Genomic DNA, 12826 nt, shown 5'->3' with positions numbered 1-12826 from the left:
TCGAGCCCACCCGGTGGTGGTGCGGGGCTTCTTTTTCTTTGGGCTGATAGCTTTGAAGATATGTTCTGACGGTGGTGAGAGTGGAGCACGACTGTCTCCGTGGCGCAATTGGCTAGCGCGATCGGCTGGTAACCGAAAGGTAGGAGGTTCGAGCCCACCCGGTGGTGGTGCGGCGCTTTTTTTTCTTTGGGGTAATAGCTCTGAAGAAATGTTCTGATGGTGGTGAGAGTGGAGCACGACTGTCTCTGTGGCGCAGTTGGCTAGCGCCATCGGCTGTTAACCGAAAGCTTGGAGGTTCGACGCCACCCGGTGGTGGTGCGGCGCTTTTTTTTCTTTGGGCTGATAGCTTTGAAGATATGTTCTGATGGTGGTGAGAGTGGAGCAGAACTGTCTCCGTGGCGCAATTGGCTAGCGCGATCAGCTGTTAACCGAAAGCTTGGAGTTTCGAGCCCTCCCGGGAGTGGTGTGTTGCTTTTTTCTTTGCGCTGATAGCTTTGAAGCTTTGTTCTGACGGTGGTGAGAGTGGAGCACGACGGTCTCCGTGGCGCAATTGGCTAGCGCGATCGGCTGTTAACCGAAAGGTTGGAGGTTCGAGCCCACCTAGTGGTGGTGCGGCGCTTTTTTTCTGTGGGCTGATAGCTTTGAAGATATGTTCTGATGGTGGTGAGAGTGGAGCAGGACTGTCTCCGTGGCGCAATTGGCTAGCACGATAGGCTGTTACCCGAAAGGTCGGAGGTTCGACCCCACCCGGTGGTGGTGCGGCGCTTTTTTTTCTTTGCGCTGATAGCTTTGAAGATATGTTCTGATGGTGGTGAGAGTGGAGCACGACTGTCTCTGTGGCGCAATTGGCTAGCGCGATCGGCTCTAAATCGAAAGGTTGGAGGTTCGAGCCCACCCGGTGGTGGTGCGGCGCTTTTTTTTCTTTGGGCTGATAGCTTTGAAGATATGTTCCGATGGTGAGGAGAGCGGAGCAGGACTGTCTCCGTGGCGCAACTGGCTAGCGCGATCGGCTGTTAACCGAAAGCTTGGAGTTTCGAGCCCTCCCGGGAGTGGTGTGTTCTTTTTTCTTTGCGCTGATAGCTTTGAAGCTTTGTTCTGACGGTGGTGAGAATGGAGCACGACGGTCTCCGTGGCGCAATTGGCTAGCGCGATCGGCTGTTAACCGAAAGGTTGGAGGTTCGAGCCCACCTAGTGGTGGTGCGGCGCTTTTTTTTCTGTGGGCTGATAGCTTTGAAGATATGTTCTACTGGTGGTGAGAGTGGAGCCGGACCGTCTCCGTGGCACAATTGGCTAGAGCGATCGGCTGTTAACCGAAAGCTTGGAGTTTCGGGCCCTCCCGGGAGTGGTGTGTTGCTTTTTTCTTTGCGCTGATAGCTTTGAAGCTTTGTTCTGACGGTGGTGAGAGTGGAGCACGACGGTCTCCGTGGCGCAATTGGCTAGCGCGATCGGCTGTTAACCGAAAGGTTGGAGGTTCGAGCCCACCTAGTGGTGGTGCGGCGCTTTTTTTTCTGTGGGCTGATAGCTTTGAAGATATGTTCTGATGGTGGTGAGAGTGGAGCAGGACTGTCTCCGTGGCGCAATTGGCTAGCACGATAGGCTGTTACCCGAAAGGTCGGAGGTTCGAGCCCACCCGGTGGTGGTGCGGCGCTTTTTTTTCTTTGGGCTGATAGCTTTGAAGATATGTTCCGATGGTGAGGAGAGCGGAGCAGGAATGTCTCCGTGGCGCAACTGGCTAGCGCGATCGGCTGTTAACCGAAAGGATGGAGTTTCGAGCCCTTCCGGGAGTGGTGTGTTGCTTTTTTCTTTGCGCTGATAGCTTTAAGATATGTTCTGATGGTGGTGAAAGTGGAGCACGACTGTCTCCGTGGCGCAATTGGCTAGCGTGATCGGCTGTTAACCGCAAGGTTGGAGGTTCAAGCCCACCCGGTGGTGGCGCGGCACTTTTTTTTCTTTGGGCTGATAGCTCTGATGAAATGTTCTGACGGTGGTGAGAGTGGAGCACTACTGTCTCCGTGGCGCAAATGGCTAGCGGCATCGGCTCTTAACCGAAAGGTTGGAGGTTCGAGCCCACCCGGTGGTGGTGCGGCGCTTTTTTGTCTTTGGGCCGATCGCTTTGAAGATATGTTCTGAGGGTGGTGAGAGTGGAGCACGACTGTCTCCGTGGCGCAATTGGCTAGCGTGATCAGCTGTTAGCCGAAAGGTTGGAGGTTCGAGCCCACCCGATGGTGGTGTGGCGCTTTTTTTTTCTGTGGGCTGATAGCTTTGAAGATATGTTCTGCGGCGGCTGATTTCCGATGCAGGCGGAAATGTTGTAGGCCCGTGTGCTCAGATTTGGGCGCACGTTAAAGAACCCCAGGTGGTCGAAATTTCCGGAGCCCTCCATTACGGCGTCTCTCATAATCATATGGTGCTTTTGGGACGTTAAACCCCACATATCAGTCAAATCAATTATTGAAGATAAGTTCTGATGGTGGTGAGAGTGGAGCAGGACTGTCTCCGTGCCGCAATCGGCTTGCGCGATCGGCTGTTAACCGAAAAGTTGGAGGTTCGAGCCCACCCGGTGGTGGTGCGGCGCTTTTTTTGCTTTGCGCTGATAGCTTTGAAGATATGTTCTGATGGTGGTGAGAGTGGAGCACGACTGTCGCTGTGGCGCAGTTGGCTAGTGCCATCGGCTGTTAACCGAAAGCTTGGAGGTTCGAGCCCACCCGGTGGTGGTGCGGCGCTTTTTTTTCTTTGGGCTGATAGCTTTGAAGATATGTTCTGATGGTGGTGAGAGTGGAGCAGAACTGTCTCCGTGGCGCAATTGGCTAGCGCGATCGGCTGTTAACCGAAAGGTTGGAGTTTGGAGCCAACCCGGTGGTGGTGCGGCGCTTTTTTTTTCTTTGGGCTGATAGCTTTGAAGTTATGTTCTGATGGTGGTGAGAGTGGAGCAGGACTGTCTCCGTGGCGCAATTGGCTAGCGCGATCGGCTGTTAACCGAAAGGGTGGAGTTTCGAGCCCTCCCGGGACAGGTGTGTTGCTTTTTTTTTGCGCTGATAGCTTTGAAGATATGTTCTGATGTTGGTGAGAGTGGAGCAGGACTGTCTCCGTGGCGCAATTGGCTAGCAGGATCAGCTGTTACCCGAAAGGTGGGAGGTTCGAGCCCACCCGGTGGTGGTGCAGAGCTTTTTTTTCTTTGCGCTGATAGCTTTGAAGATATGTTCTGATGGTGGTGAGAGTGGAGCACGACTGTCTCTCTGGCGCAATTGGCCAGCGCGATCGGCTGTTAACCGAAAGGTTGGAGTTTCGAGCCCACCTAGTGGTGGTGCGGCGCTTTTTTTTCTGTGGGCTGATAGCTTTGAAGATATGTTCTGATGGTGGTGAGAGTGGAGCAGGACTGTCTCCGTGGCGCAATTGGCTAGCACGAACGGCTGTTACCCGAAAGGTCGGAGGTTCGAGCCCACCCGGTGGTGGTGCGGCGCTTTAATTTCTTTGCGCTGATAGCTTTGAAGATATGTTCTGATGGTGGTGAGAGTGGAGCACGACTGTCTCCGTGGCGCAATTGGCTAGCGCGATCGGCTGTTAACCGAAAGGTTGGAGGTTCGAGCCCACGCGGTGGTGGTGCGGCGCTTTTTTTCTTTGGGCTGATAGCTCTGAAGAAATGTTCCGATGGTGGTGAGAGCGGAGCAGGACTGTCTCCCTGGCGCAATTGGCTAGCACGATCGGCTGTTAACCGAAAGGTCGGAGGTTCGAGCTCACCCGGTGGTGGTGCGGCGCTTTTTTTCTTTGCGCTTAAAGCTTTGAAGATATGTTCTGATGGTGGTGAGAGTGGAGCACGACTGTCTCCGTGGCGCAATTGGCTAGCGCAATCGGCTCTAAACCGAAATGTTAGAGGTTCGAGCCCACCCGGTGATGGTGCGGCGCTTTTTTTTCTTTGCGCTGATAGCTTTGAAGATATGTTCTGATGGTGGTGAGAGTGGAGCACGACTGTCTCCGTGGCGCAATTGGCTAGCGCGATCGGCTGTTAACCGAAAGGTTGGAGGTTCGAGCCCACGCGGTGGTGGTGCGGCGCTTTTTTTCTTTGGGCTGATAGCTTTGACGATATGTTCTACTGGTGGTGAGAGTGGAGCAGGACTGTCTCCGTGGCACAATTGGCTAGCGCGATCGGCTGTTAACCGAAAGCTTGGAGTTTCGAGCCCTCCCGGGAGTGTTGTGTTGCTTTTTTCTTTGCGCTGATAGCTTTGAAGATATGTTCTGACGGTGGTGAGAGTGGAGCACGACTGTCTCCGTGGCGCAATTGGCTAGCGCGATCGGCTGTTAACCGAAAGGTTGGAGGTTCGAGCTCACCTGGTGGTGGTGCGGCGCTTTTTTTTCTGTGGGCTGATACCTTTGAAGATATGTTCTGATGGAGGTGAGAGTGGAGCAGGACTGTCTCCGTGGCGCAATTGGCTAGCACGATCGGCTGTTAACCGAAAGGTCGGAGGTTCGAGCCCACCCGGTGGTGGTGCGGCGCTTTTTTTTCTTTGCGCTGATAGCTTTGAAGATATGTTCTGATGGTGGTGAGAGTGGAGCAGGACTGTCTCCGTGGCGCAATTGGCTAGCGCGATCAGCTCTAAACCGAAAGGTTGGAGGTTCGAGCCCACCCGGTGGTGGTTCGGCGCTTTTATTTCTTTGTGCTGTTAGCTTTGAAGATATGTTCTGATGGTGGTGAGAGTGGAGCACGACTGTCTCCGTGGCGCAATTGGCTAGCGCAATCGGCTGTTAACCGAAAGGTTGGAGGTTCGAGCCCACCCGGTGGTGGTGCGGTGCTTTTTTTCTTTGGGCTGATAGCTTTGACGATATGTTCTACTGGTGGTGAGAGTGGACCAGGACTGTCTCCGTGGCGCAATTGGCTAGCGCGATCGGCTGTTAACCGAAAGGTTGGGGTTTCGAGCCCTCCCGGGAGTTCTGTGTTGCTTTTTTCTTTGCGCTGATAGCTTTGAAGATATGTTCTGACGGTGGTGAGAATGGAGCACGACTGTCTCCGTGGCGCAATTGGCTAGCGCGATCGGCTGTTAACCGAAAGTTTGGAGGTTCGAGCCCACCCGGTGGTGGTGCGGGGCTTCTTTTTCTTTGGGCTGATAGCTTTGAAGATATGTTCTGACGGTGGTGAGAGTGGAGCACGACTGTCTCCGTGGCGCAATTGGCTAGCGCGATCGGCTGGTAACCGAAAGGTAGGAGGTTCGAGCCCACCCGGTGGTGGTGCGGCGCTTTTTTTTCTTTGGGGTAATAGCTCTGAAGAAATGTTCTGATGGTGGTGAGAGTGGAGCACGACTGTCTCTGTGGCGCAGTTGGCTAGCGCCATCGGCTGTTAACCGAAAGCTTGGAGGTTCGACGCCACCCGGTGGTGGTGCGGCGCTTTTTTTTCTTTGGGCTGATAGCTTTGAAGATATGTTCTGATGGTGGTGAGAGTGGAGCAGAACTGTCTCCGTGGCGCAATTGGCTAGCGCGATCAGCTGTTAACCGAAAGCTTGGAGTTTCGAGCCCTCCCGGGAGTGGTGTGTTGCTTTTTTCTTTGCGCTGATAGCTTTGAAGCTTTGTTCTGACGGTGGTGAGAGTGGAGCACGACGGTCTCCGTGGCGCAATTGGCTAGCGCGATCGGCTGTTAACCGAAAGGTTGGAGGTTCGAGCCCACCTAGTGGTGGTGCGGCGCTTTTTTTTCTGTGGGCTGATAGCTTTGAAGATATGTTCTGATGGTGGTGAGAGTGGAGCAGGACTGTCTCCGTGGCGCAATTGGCTAGCACGATAGGCTGTTACCCGAAAGGTCGGAGGTTCGAGCCCACCCGGTGGTGGTGCGGCGCTTTTTTTTTCTTTGCGCTGATAGCTTTGAAGATATGTTCTGATGGTGGTGAGAGTGGAGCACGACTGTCTCTGTGGCGCAATTGGCTAGCGCGATCGGCTCTAAATCGAAAGGTTGGAGGTTCGAGCCCACCCGGTGGTGGTGCGGCGCTTTTTTTTCTTTGGGCTGATAGCTTTGAAGATATGTTCCGATGGTGAGGAGAGCGGAGCAGGACTGTCTCCGTGGCGCAACTGGCTAGCGCGATCGGCTGTTAACCGAAAGCTTGGAGTTTCGAGCCCTCCCGGGAGTGGTGTGTTGCTTTTTTCTTTGCGCTGATAGCTTTGAAGCTTTGTTCTGACGGTGGTGAGAATGGAGCACGACGGTCTCCGTGGCGCAATTGGCTAGCGCGATCGGCTGTTAACCGAAAGGTTGGAGGTTCGAGCCCACCTAGTGGTGGTGCGGCGCTTTTTTTTCTGTGGGCTCATAGCTTTGAAGATATGTTCTACTGGTGGTGAGAGTGGAGCCGGACCGTCTCCGTGGCACAATTGGCTAGAGCGATCGGCTGTTAACCGAAAGCTTGGAGTTTCGAGCCCTCCCGGGAGTGGTGTGTTGCTTTTTTCTTTGCGCTGATAGCTTTGAAGCTTTGTTCTGACGGTGGTGAGAGTGGAGCACGACGGTCTCCGTGGCGCAATTGGCTAGCGCGATCGGCTGTTAACCGAAAGGTTGGAGGTTCGAGCCCACCTAGTGGTGGTGCGGCGCTTTTTTTCTGTGGGCTGATAGCTTTGAAGATATGTTCTGATGGTGGTGAGAGTGGAGCAGGACTGTCTCCGTGGCGCAATTGGCTAGCACGATAGGCTGTTACCCGAAAGGTCGGAGGTTCGAGCCCACCCGGTGGTGGTGCGGCGCTTTTTTTTCTTTGGGCTGATAGCTTAGAAGATATGTTCCGATGGTGAGGAGAGCGGAGCAGGAATGTCTCCGTGGCGCAATTGGCTAGCGCGATCGGCTGTTAACCGAAAGCTTGGAGTTTCGAGCCCTCCCGGGAGTGTTGTGTTGCTTTTTTCTTTGCGCTGATAGCTTTAAGATATGTTCTGATGGTGGTGAAAGTGGAGCGCGACTGTCTCCGTGGCGCAATTGGCTAGCGTGATCGGCTGTTAACCGCAAGGTTGGAGGTTCAAGCCCACCCGGTGGTGGCGCGGCACTTTTTTTTCTTTGGGCTGATAGCTCTGATGAAATGTTCTGACGGTGGTGAGAGTGGAGCACTACTGTCTCCGTGGCGCAAATGGCTAGCGGCATCGGCTCCTAACCGAAAGGTTGGAGGTTCGAGCCCACCCGGTGGTGGTGCGGCGCTTTTTTGTCTTTGGGCTGATCGCTTTGAAGATATGTTCTGAGGGTGGTGAGAGTGGAGCACGACTGTCTCCGTGGCGCAATTGGCTAGCGTGATCAGCTGTTAGCCGAAAGGTTGGAGGTTCGAGCCCACCCGATGGTGGTGTGGCGCTTTTTTTTCTGTGGGCTGATAGCTTTGAAGATATGTTCTGCGGCGGCTGCATTTCCGATGCAGGCGGAAATGTTGTAGGCCCGTGTGCTCAGATTTGGGCGCACGTTAAAGAACCCCAGGTGGTCGAAATTTCCGGAGCCCTCCATTACGGCGTCTCTCATAATCATATGGTGCTTTTGGGACGTTAAACCCCACATATCAGTCAAATCAATTATTGAAGATATGTTCTGATGGTGGTGAGAGTGGAGCAGGACTGTCTCCGTGCCGCAATCGGCTTGCGCGATCGGCTGTTAACCGAAAAGTTGGAGGTTCGAGCCCACCCGTTGGTGGTGCGGCGCTTTTTTTTCTTTGCGCTGATAGCTTTGAAGATATGTTCTGATGGTGGTGAGAGTGGAGCACGACTGTCGCTGTGGCGCAGTTGGCTAGCGCCATCGGCTGTTAACCGAAAGCTTGGAGGTTCGAGCCCACCCGGTGGTGGTGCGGCGCTTTTTTTTCTTTGGGCTGATAGCTTTGAAGATATGTTCTGATGGTGGTGAGAGTGGAGCAGAACTGTCTCCGTGGCGCAATTGGCTAGCGCGATCGGCTGTTAACCGAAAGGTTGGAGTTTGGAGCCAACCCGGTGGTGGTGCGGCGCTTTTTTTTCTTTGGGCTGATAGCTTTGAAGTTATGTTCTGATGGTGGTGAGAGTGGAGCAGGACTGTCTCCGTGGCGCAATTGGCTAGCGCGATCGGCTGTTAACCGAAAGGGTGGAGTTTCGAGCCCTCCCGGGACAGGTGTGTTGCTTTTTTCTTTGCGCTGATAGCTTTGAAGATATGTTCTGATGTTGGTGAGAGTGGAGCAGGACTGTCTCCGTGGCGCAATCGGCTAGCAGGATCAGCTGTTACCCGAAAGGTGGGAGGTTCGAGCCCACCCGGTGGTGGTGCAGCGCTTTTTTTTCTTTGCGCTGATAGCTTTGAAGATATGTTCTGATGGTGGTGAGAGTGGAGCACGACTGTCTCTGTGGCGCAATTGGCCAGCGCGATCGGCTGTTAACCGAAAGGTTGGAGGTTCGAGCCCACCTAGTGGTGGTGCGGCGCTTTTTTTTCTGTGGGCTGATAGCTTTGAAGATATGTTCTGATGGTGGTGAGAGTGGAGCAGGACTGTCTCCGTGGCGCAATTGGCTAGCACGAACGGCTGTTACCCGAAAGGTCGGAGGTTCGAGCCCACCCGGTGGTGGTGCGGTGCTTTAATTTCTTTGCGCTGATAGCTTTGAAGATATGTTCAGATGGTGGTGAGAGTGGAGCACGACTGTCTCTGTGGCGCAATTGGCTAGCGCGATCGGCTCTAAATCGAAAGGTTGGAGGTTCGAGCTCACCCGGTGGTGGTGCGGCGCTTTTTTTCTTTGGGCTGATAGCTTTGAAGATATGTTCTGATGGTGGTGAGAGTGGAGCACGACTGTCTCTGTGGCGCACTTGGCTAGCGCGATCGGCTGTTAACCGAAAGTTTGGAGGTTCGAGCCCACCCGGTGGTGGTGCGGCGCTTTTTTTTCTTTGGGCTGATAGCTTTGAAGATATGTTCTGATGGTGGTGAGAGTGGAGCAGGACTGTCTCCGTGGCGCAATTGGCTGGCGCGATCGGCTGTTAACCGAAAGGTCCGAGGTTCGAGCCCACCCAGTGGTGGTGCGGCGCTTTTTTTTTTGGGCTGATAGCTCTGAAGAAATGTTCTGACGGTGGTGAGAGTGGAGCAGGACTGTCTCCGTGGCGCAATTGGCTAGCGCGATCGGCTGTTAACCGAATTGTTGGAGGTTCGAGCCCTCCCGGAAGAGTGTGTTGCTTTTTTCTTTGCGCTGATAGCTTTGAAGATATGTTCTGATGGTGGTGAGAGTGGAGCACGACTGTCTCTGTGGCGCAGTTGGCTAGCGCCATCGGCTGTTAACCGAAAGCTTGGAGGTTCGAGCCCACCCGGTGGTGGTGCGGCGCTTTTTTTTCTTTGGGCTGATAGCTTTGAAGTTATGTTCTGATGGTGGTGAGAGTGAAGCAGGATTGTCTCCGTGGCGCAATTAGCTAGCGCGATCGGCTGTTAACCGAAAGGATGGAGTTTCGAGCCCTTCCGGGAGTGGTGTGTTGCTTTTTTTTGCGCTGATAGCTTTAAAGATATGTTCTGATGGTGGTGAAAGTGGGGCACAACTGTCTCCGTGGCGCAATGGGCTAGCGTGATCGGCTGTTAACCGCAAGGTTGGAGGTTCAAGCCCACCCGGTGGTGGCGCGGCGCTTTTTTTTCTTTGGGCTGATAGCTCTGATGAAATGTTCTGACGGTGGTGAGAGTGGAGCACGACTGTCTCCGTGGCGCAATTGGCTAGCGCGATCAGCTGTTAGCCGAAAGGTTGGAGGTTCGAGCCCACCCGATGGTGGTGTGGCGCTTTTTTTTTCTGTGGGCTGATAGCTTTGAAGATATGTTCTGCGGCGGCTGCATTTCCGATGCAGCGGAAATGTTGTAGGCCCGTGTGCTCAGTTTTGGGCGCACGTTAAAGAACCCCAGGTGGTCAAAATTTCCGGAGCCGTCCACTACGGCGTCTCTCATAATCATATGGTGCTTTTGGGACGTTAAACCCCACATATCAATCAAGTCAATTATTGAAGATATGTTCTGATGGTGGTGAGAGTGGAGCAGGACTGTCTCCGTGCCGCAATCGGCTTGCGCGATCGGCTGTTAACCGAAAAGTTGGAGGTTCGAGCCCACCCGGTGGTGTTGCGGCGCTTTTTTTTCTTTGCGCTGATAGCTTTGAAGATATGTTCTGATGGTGGTGAGAGTGGAGCACGACTGTCTCTGTGGCGCAGTTGGCTAGCGCCATCGGCTGTTAACCGAAAGGTTGGAGTTTGGAGCCAACCCGGTGGTGGTGCGGCGCTTTTTTTTCTTTGGGCTGATAGCTTTGAAGTTATGTTCTGATGGTGGTGAGAGTGGAGCAGGACTGTCTCCGTGGCGCAATTGGCTAGCGCGATCGGCTTTTAACCAAAAGGGTGGAGTTTCGAGCCCTCCCGGGGCAGGTGTGTTGCTTTTTTCTTTGCGCTGATAGCTTTGAAGTTATGTTCTGATGGTGGTGAGAGTGGAGCACGAATGTCTCCGTGGCGCAATTGGCTAGCGCGATAGGCTCTAAAACGAAAAGATATAGAGGTTCGAGCCCACCCGGTGGTGGTGCGTCGCTTTTTTTTCTTTGCGCTGATAGCTTTGAACATATGTTCTGATGGTGGTGAGAGTGGAGCACGACTGTCTCCGTGGCGCAATTGGCTAGCGCGATCGGCTGTTAACCGAAAGGTTGGAGGTTTGAGCCCACCCGGTGGTGGTGCAGCGCTTTTTTTTCTTTGGGCTGATAGCTTTGACGATATGTTCTACTGGTGGTGAGAGTGGAGCAGGACTGTCTCCGTGGCACAATTGGCTAGCGCGATCGGCTGTTAACCGAAAGCTTGGAGTTTCGAGCCCTCCCGGGAGTGATGTGTTGCTTTTTTCTTTGCGCTGATAGCTTTGAAGATATGTTCTGACGGTGGTGAGAGTGGAGCACGACTGTCTCCGTGGCGCAATTGGCTAGCGCGATCGGCTGTTAACCGAAAGGTTGGAGGTTCGAGCCCACCTGGTTGTGGTGCGGTGCTTGTTTTTCTGTGGGCTGATAGCTTTGAAGATATGTTCTGATGGTGGTGAGAGTGGAGCACGACTGTCTCCGTGGCGCAATTGGCTAGCGCGATCGGCTCTAAACCGAAAGGTTGGAGGTTCGAGCCCACACGGTGGTGGTGCGGCGCTTTTTTTTTTCTTTGCGCTGATAGCTTTGAAGATATGTTCTGACGGTGGTGAGAGTGGAGCACGACTGTCTCCGTGGCGCAATTGGCTAGCGTGATCGGCTGTTAACCGAAAGGTTGGAGGTTCGAGCCCACCCGGTGGTGGTGCGGGGCTTTTTTTTTCTTTGGGCTGATAGCTTTGAAGATATGTTCTGACGGTGGTGAGAGTGGAGCACGACTGTCTCCGTGGCGCACTTGGCTAGCGCGATCGGCTGTTAACCGAAAGTTAGAGGTTCGAGCCCACCCGGTGGTGAAGCGCCGCTTTTTTTTCTTTGGGCTGATAGCTTTGAAGATATGTTCTGATGGTTGTGAGAGTGGAGCAGGACTGTCTCCGTGGCGCAATTGGCTAGCGCGATTGGCTGTTAACCGAAAGGTCCGAGGTTCGAGCCCACCCGGTGTTGGTGCGGCGCTTTTTTTTCTTTGGGCGTATAGCTTTGAAGATATGTTCCGATGGTGAGGAGAGTGGAGCACGAATGTCTCCGTGGCGCAATTGGCTAGCGCGATCGGCTGTTAACCGAAAGGTTGGAGGTTTGAGCCCACCCGGTGGTGGTGCAGCGCTTTTTTTCTTTGGGCTGATAGCTTTGACGATATGTTCTACTGGTGGTGAGAGTGGAGCAGGACTGTCTCCGTGGCACAATTGGCTAGCGCGATCGGCTGTTAACCGAAAGCTTGGAGTTTCGAGCCCTCCCGGGAGTGATGTGTTGCTTTTTTCTTTGCGCTGATAGCTTTGAAGATATGTTCTGACGGTGGTGAGAGTGGAGCACGAATGTCTCTGTGGCGCAATTGGCTAGCGCGATCGGCTGTTAACCGAAAGTTTGGAGGTTCGAGCCCAACTGGTTGTGGTGCGGTGCTTTTTTTTCTGTGGGCTGATAGCTTTGAAGATATGTTCTGATGGTGGTGAGAGTGGAGCACGACTGTCTCCGTGGCGCAATTGGCTAGCGCGATCGGCTCTAAACCGAAAGGTTGGAGGTTCGAGCCCACACGGTGGTGGTGCGGCGCTTTTTTTTTCTTTGCGCTGATAGCTTTGAAGATATGTTCTGACGGTGGTGAGAGTGGAGCACGACTGTCTCCGTGGCGCAATTGGCTAGCGTGATCGGCTGTTAACCGAAAGGTTGGTGGTTCGAGCCCACCCGGTGGTGGTGAGGGGCTTTTTTTTTCTTTGGGCTGATAGCTTTGAAGATATGTTCTGACGGTGGTGAGAGTGGAGCACGACTGTCTCCGTGGCGCACTTGGCTAGCGCGATCGGCTGTTAACCGAAAGTTAGAGGTTCGAGCCCACCCGGTGGTGGTGCGCCGCTTTTTTTTCTTTGGGCTGATAGCTTTGAAGATATGTTCTGATGGTTGTGAGAGTGGAGCAGGACTGTCTCCGTGGCGCAATTGGCTAGCGCGATTGGCTGTTAACCGAAAGGTCCGAGGTTCGAGCCCACCCGGTGGTGGTGCGGCGCTTTTTTTTCTTTGGGCGTATAGCTTTGAAGATATGTTCCGATGGTGAGGAGAGTGGAGCAGGACTGTCTCCGTGGCGCAACTGGCTAGCGCGATCAGCTGTTAGCCGAAAAGTTGGAGGTTCGAGCCCACCCGATGGTGGTGTGGCGCTTTTTTTTCTGTGGGCTGATAGCTTTGAAGATATGTTCTGATGGTGGTGAGAGTGGAGCAGGACTGTCTCCGTGCCACAATCAGCTTCCGCGATCGGCTGTTAACCGAAAAGTCGGAGGTTCGAGCCCACCCGGTG

Source organism: Rhipicephalus microplus, chromosome 9 (assembly GCF_043290135.1).
Source record: "Rhipicephalus microplus isolate Deutch F79 chromosome 9, USDA_Rmic, whole genome shotgun sequence".
Lineage (NCBI taxonomy): Eukaryota > Metazoa > Arthropoda > Arachnida > Ixodida > Ixodidae > Rhipicephalus > Rhipicephalus microplus.
This window is presented reverse-complemented; position numbering follows the sequence as displayed.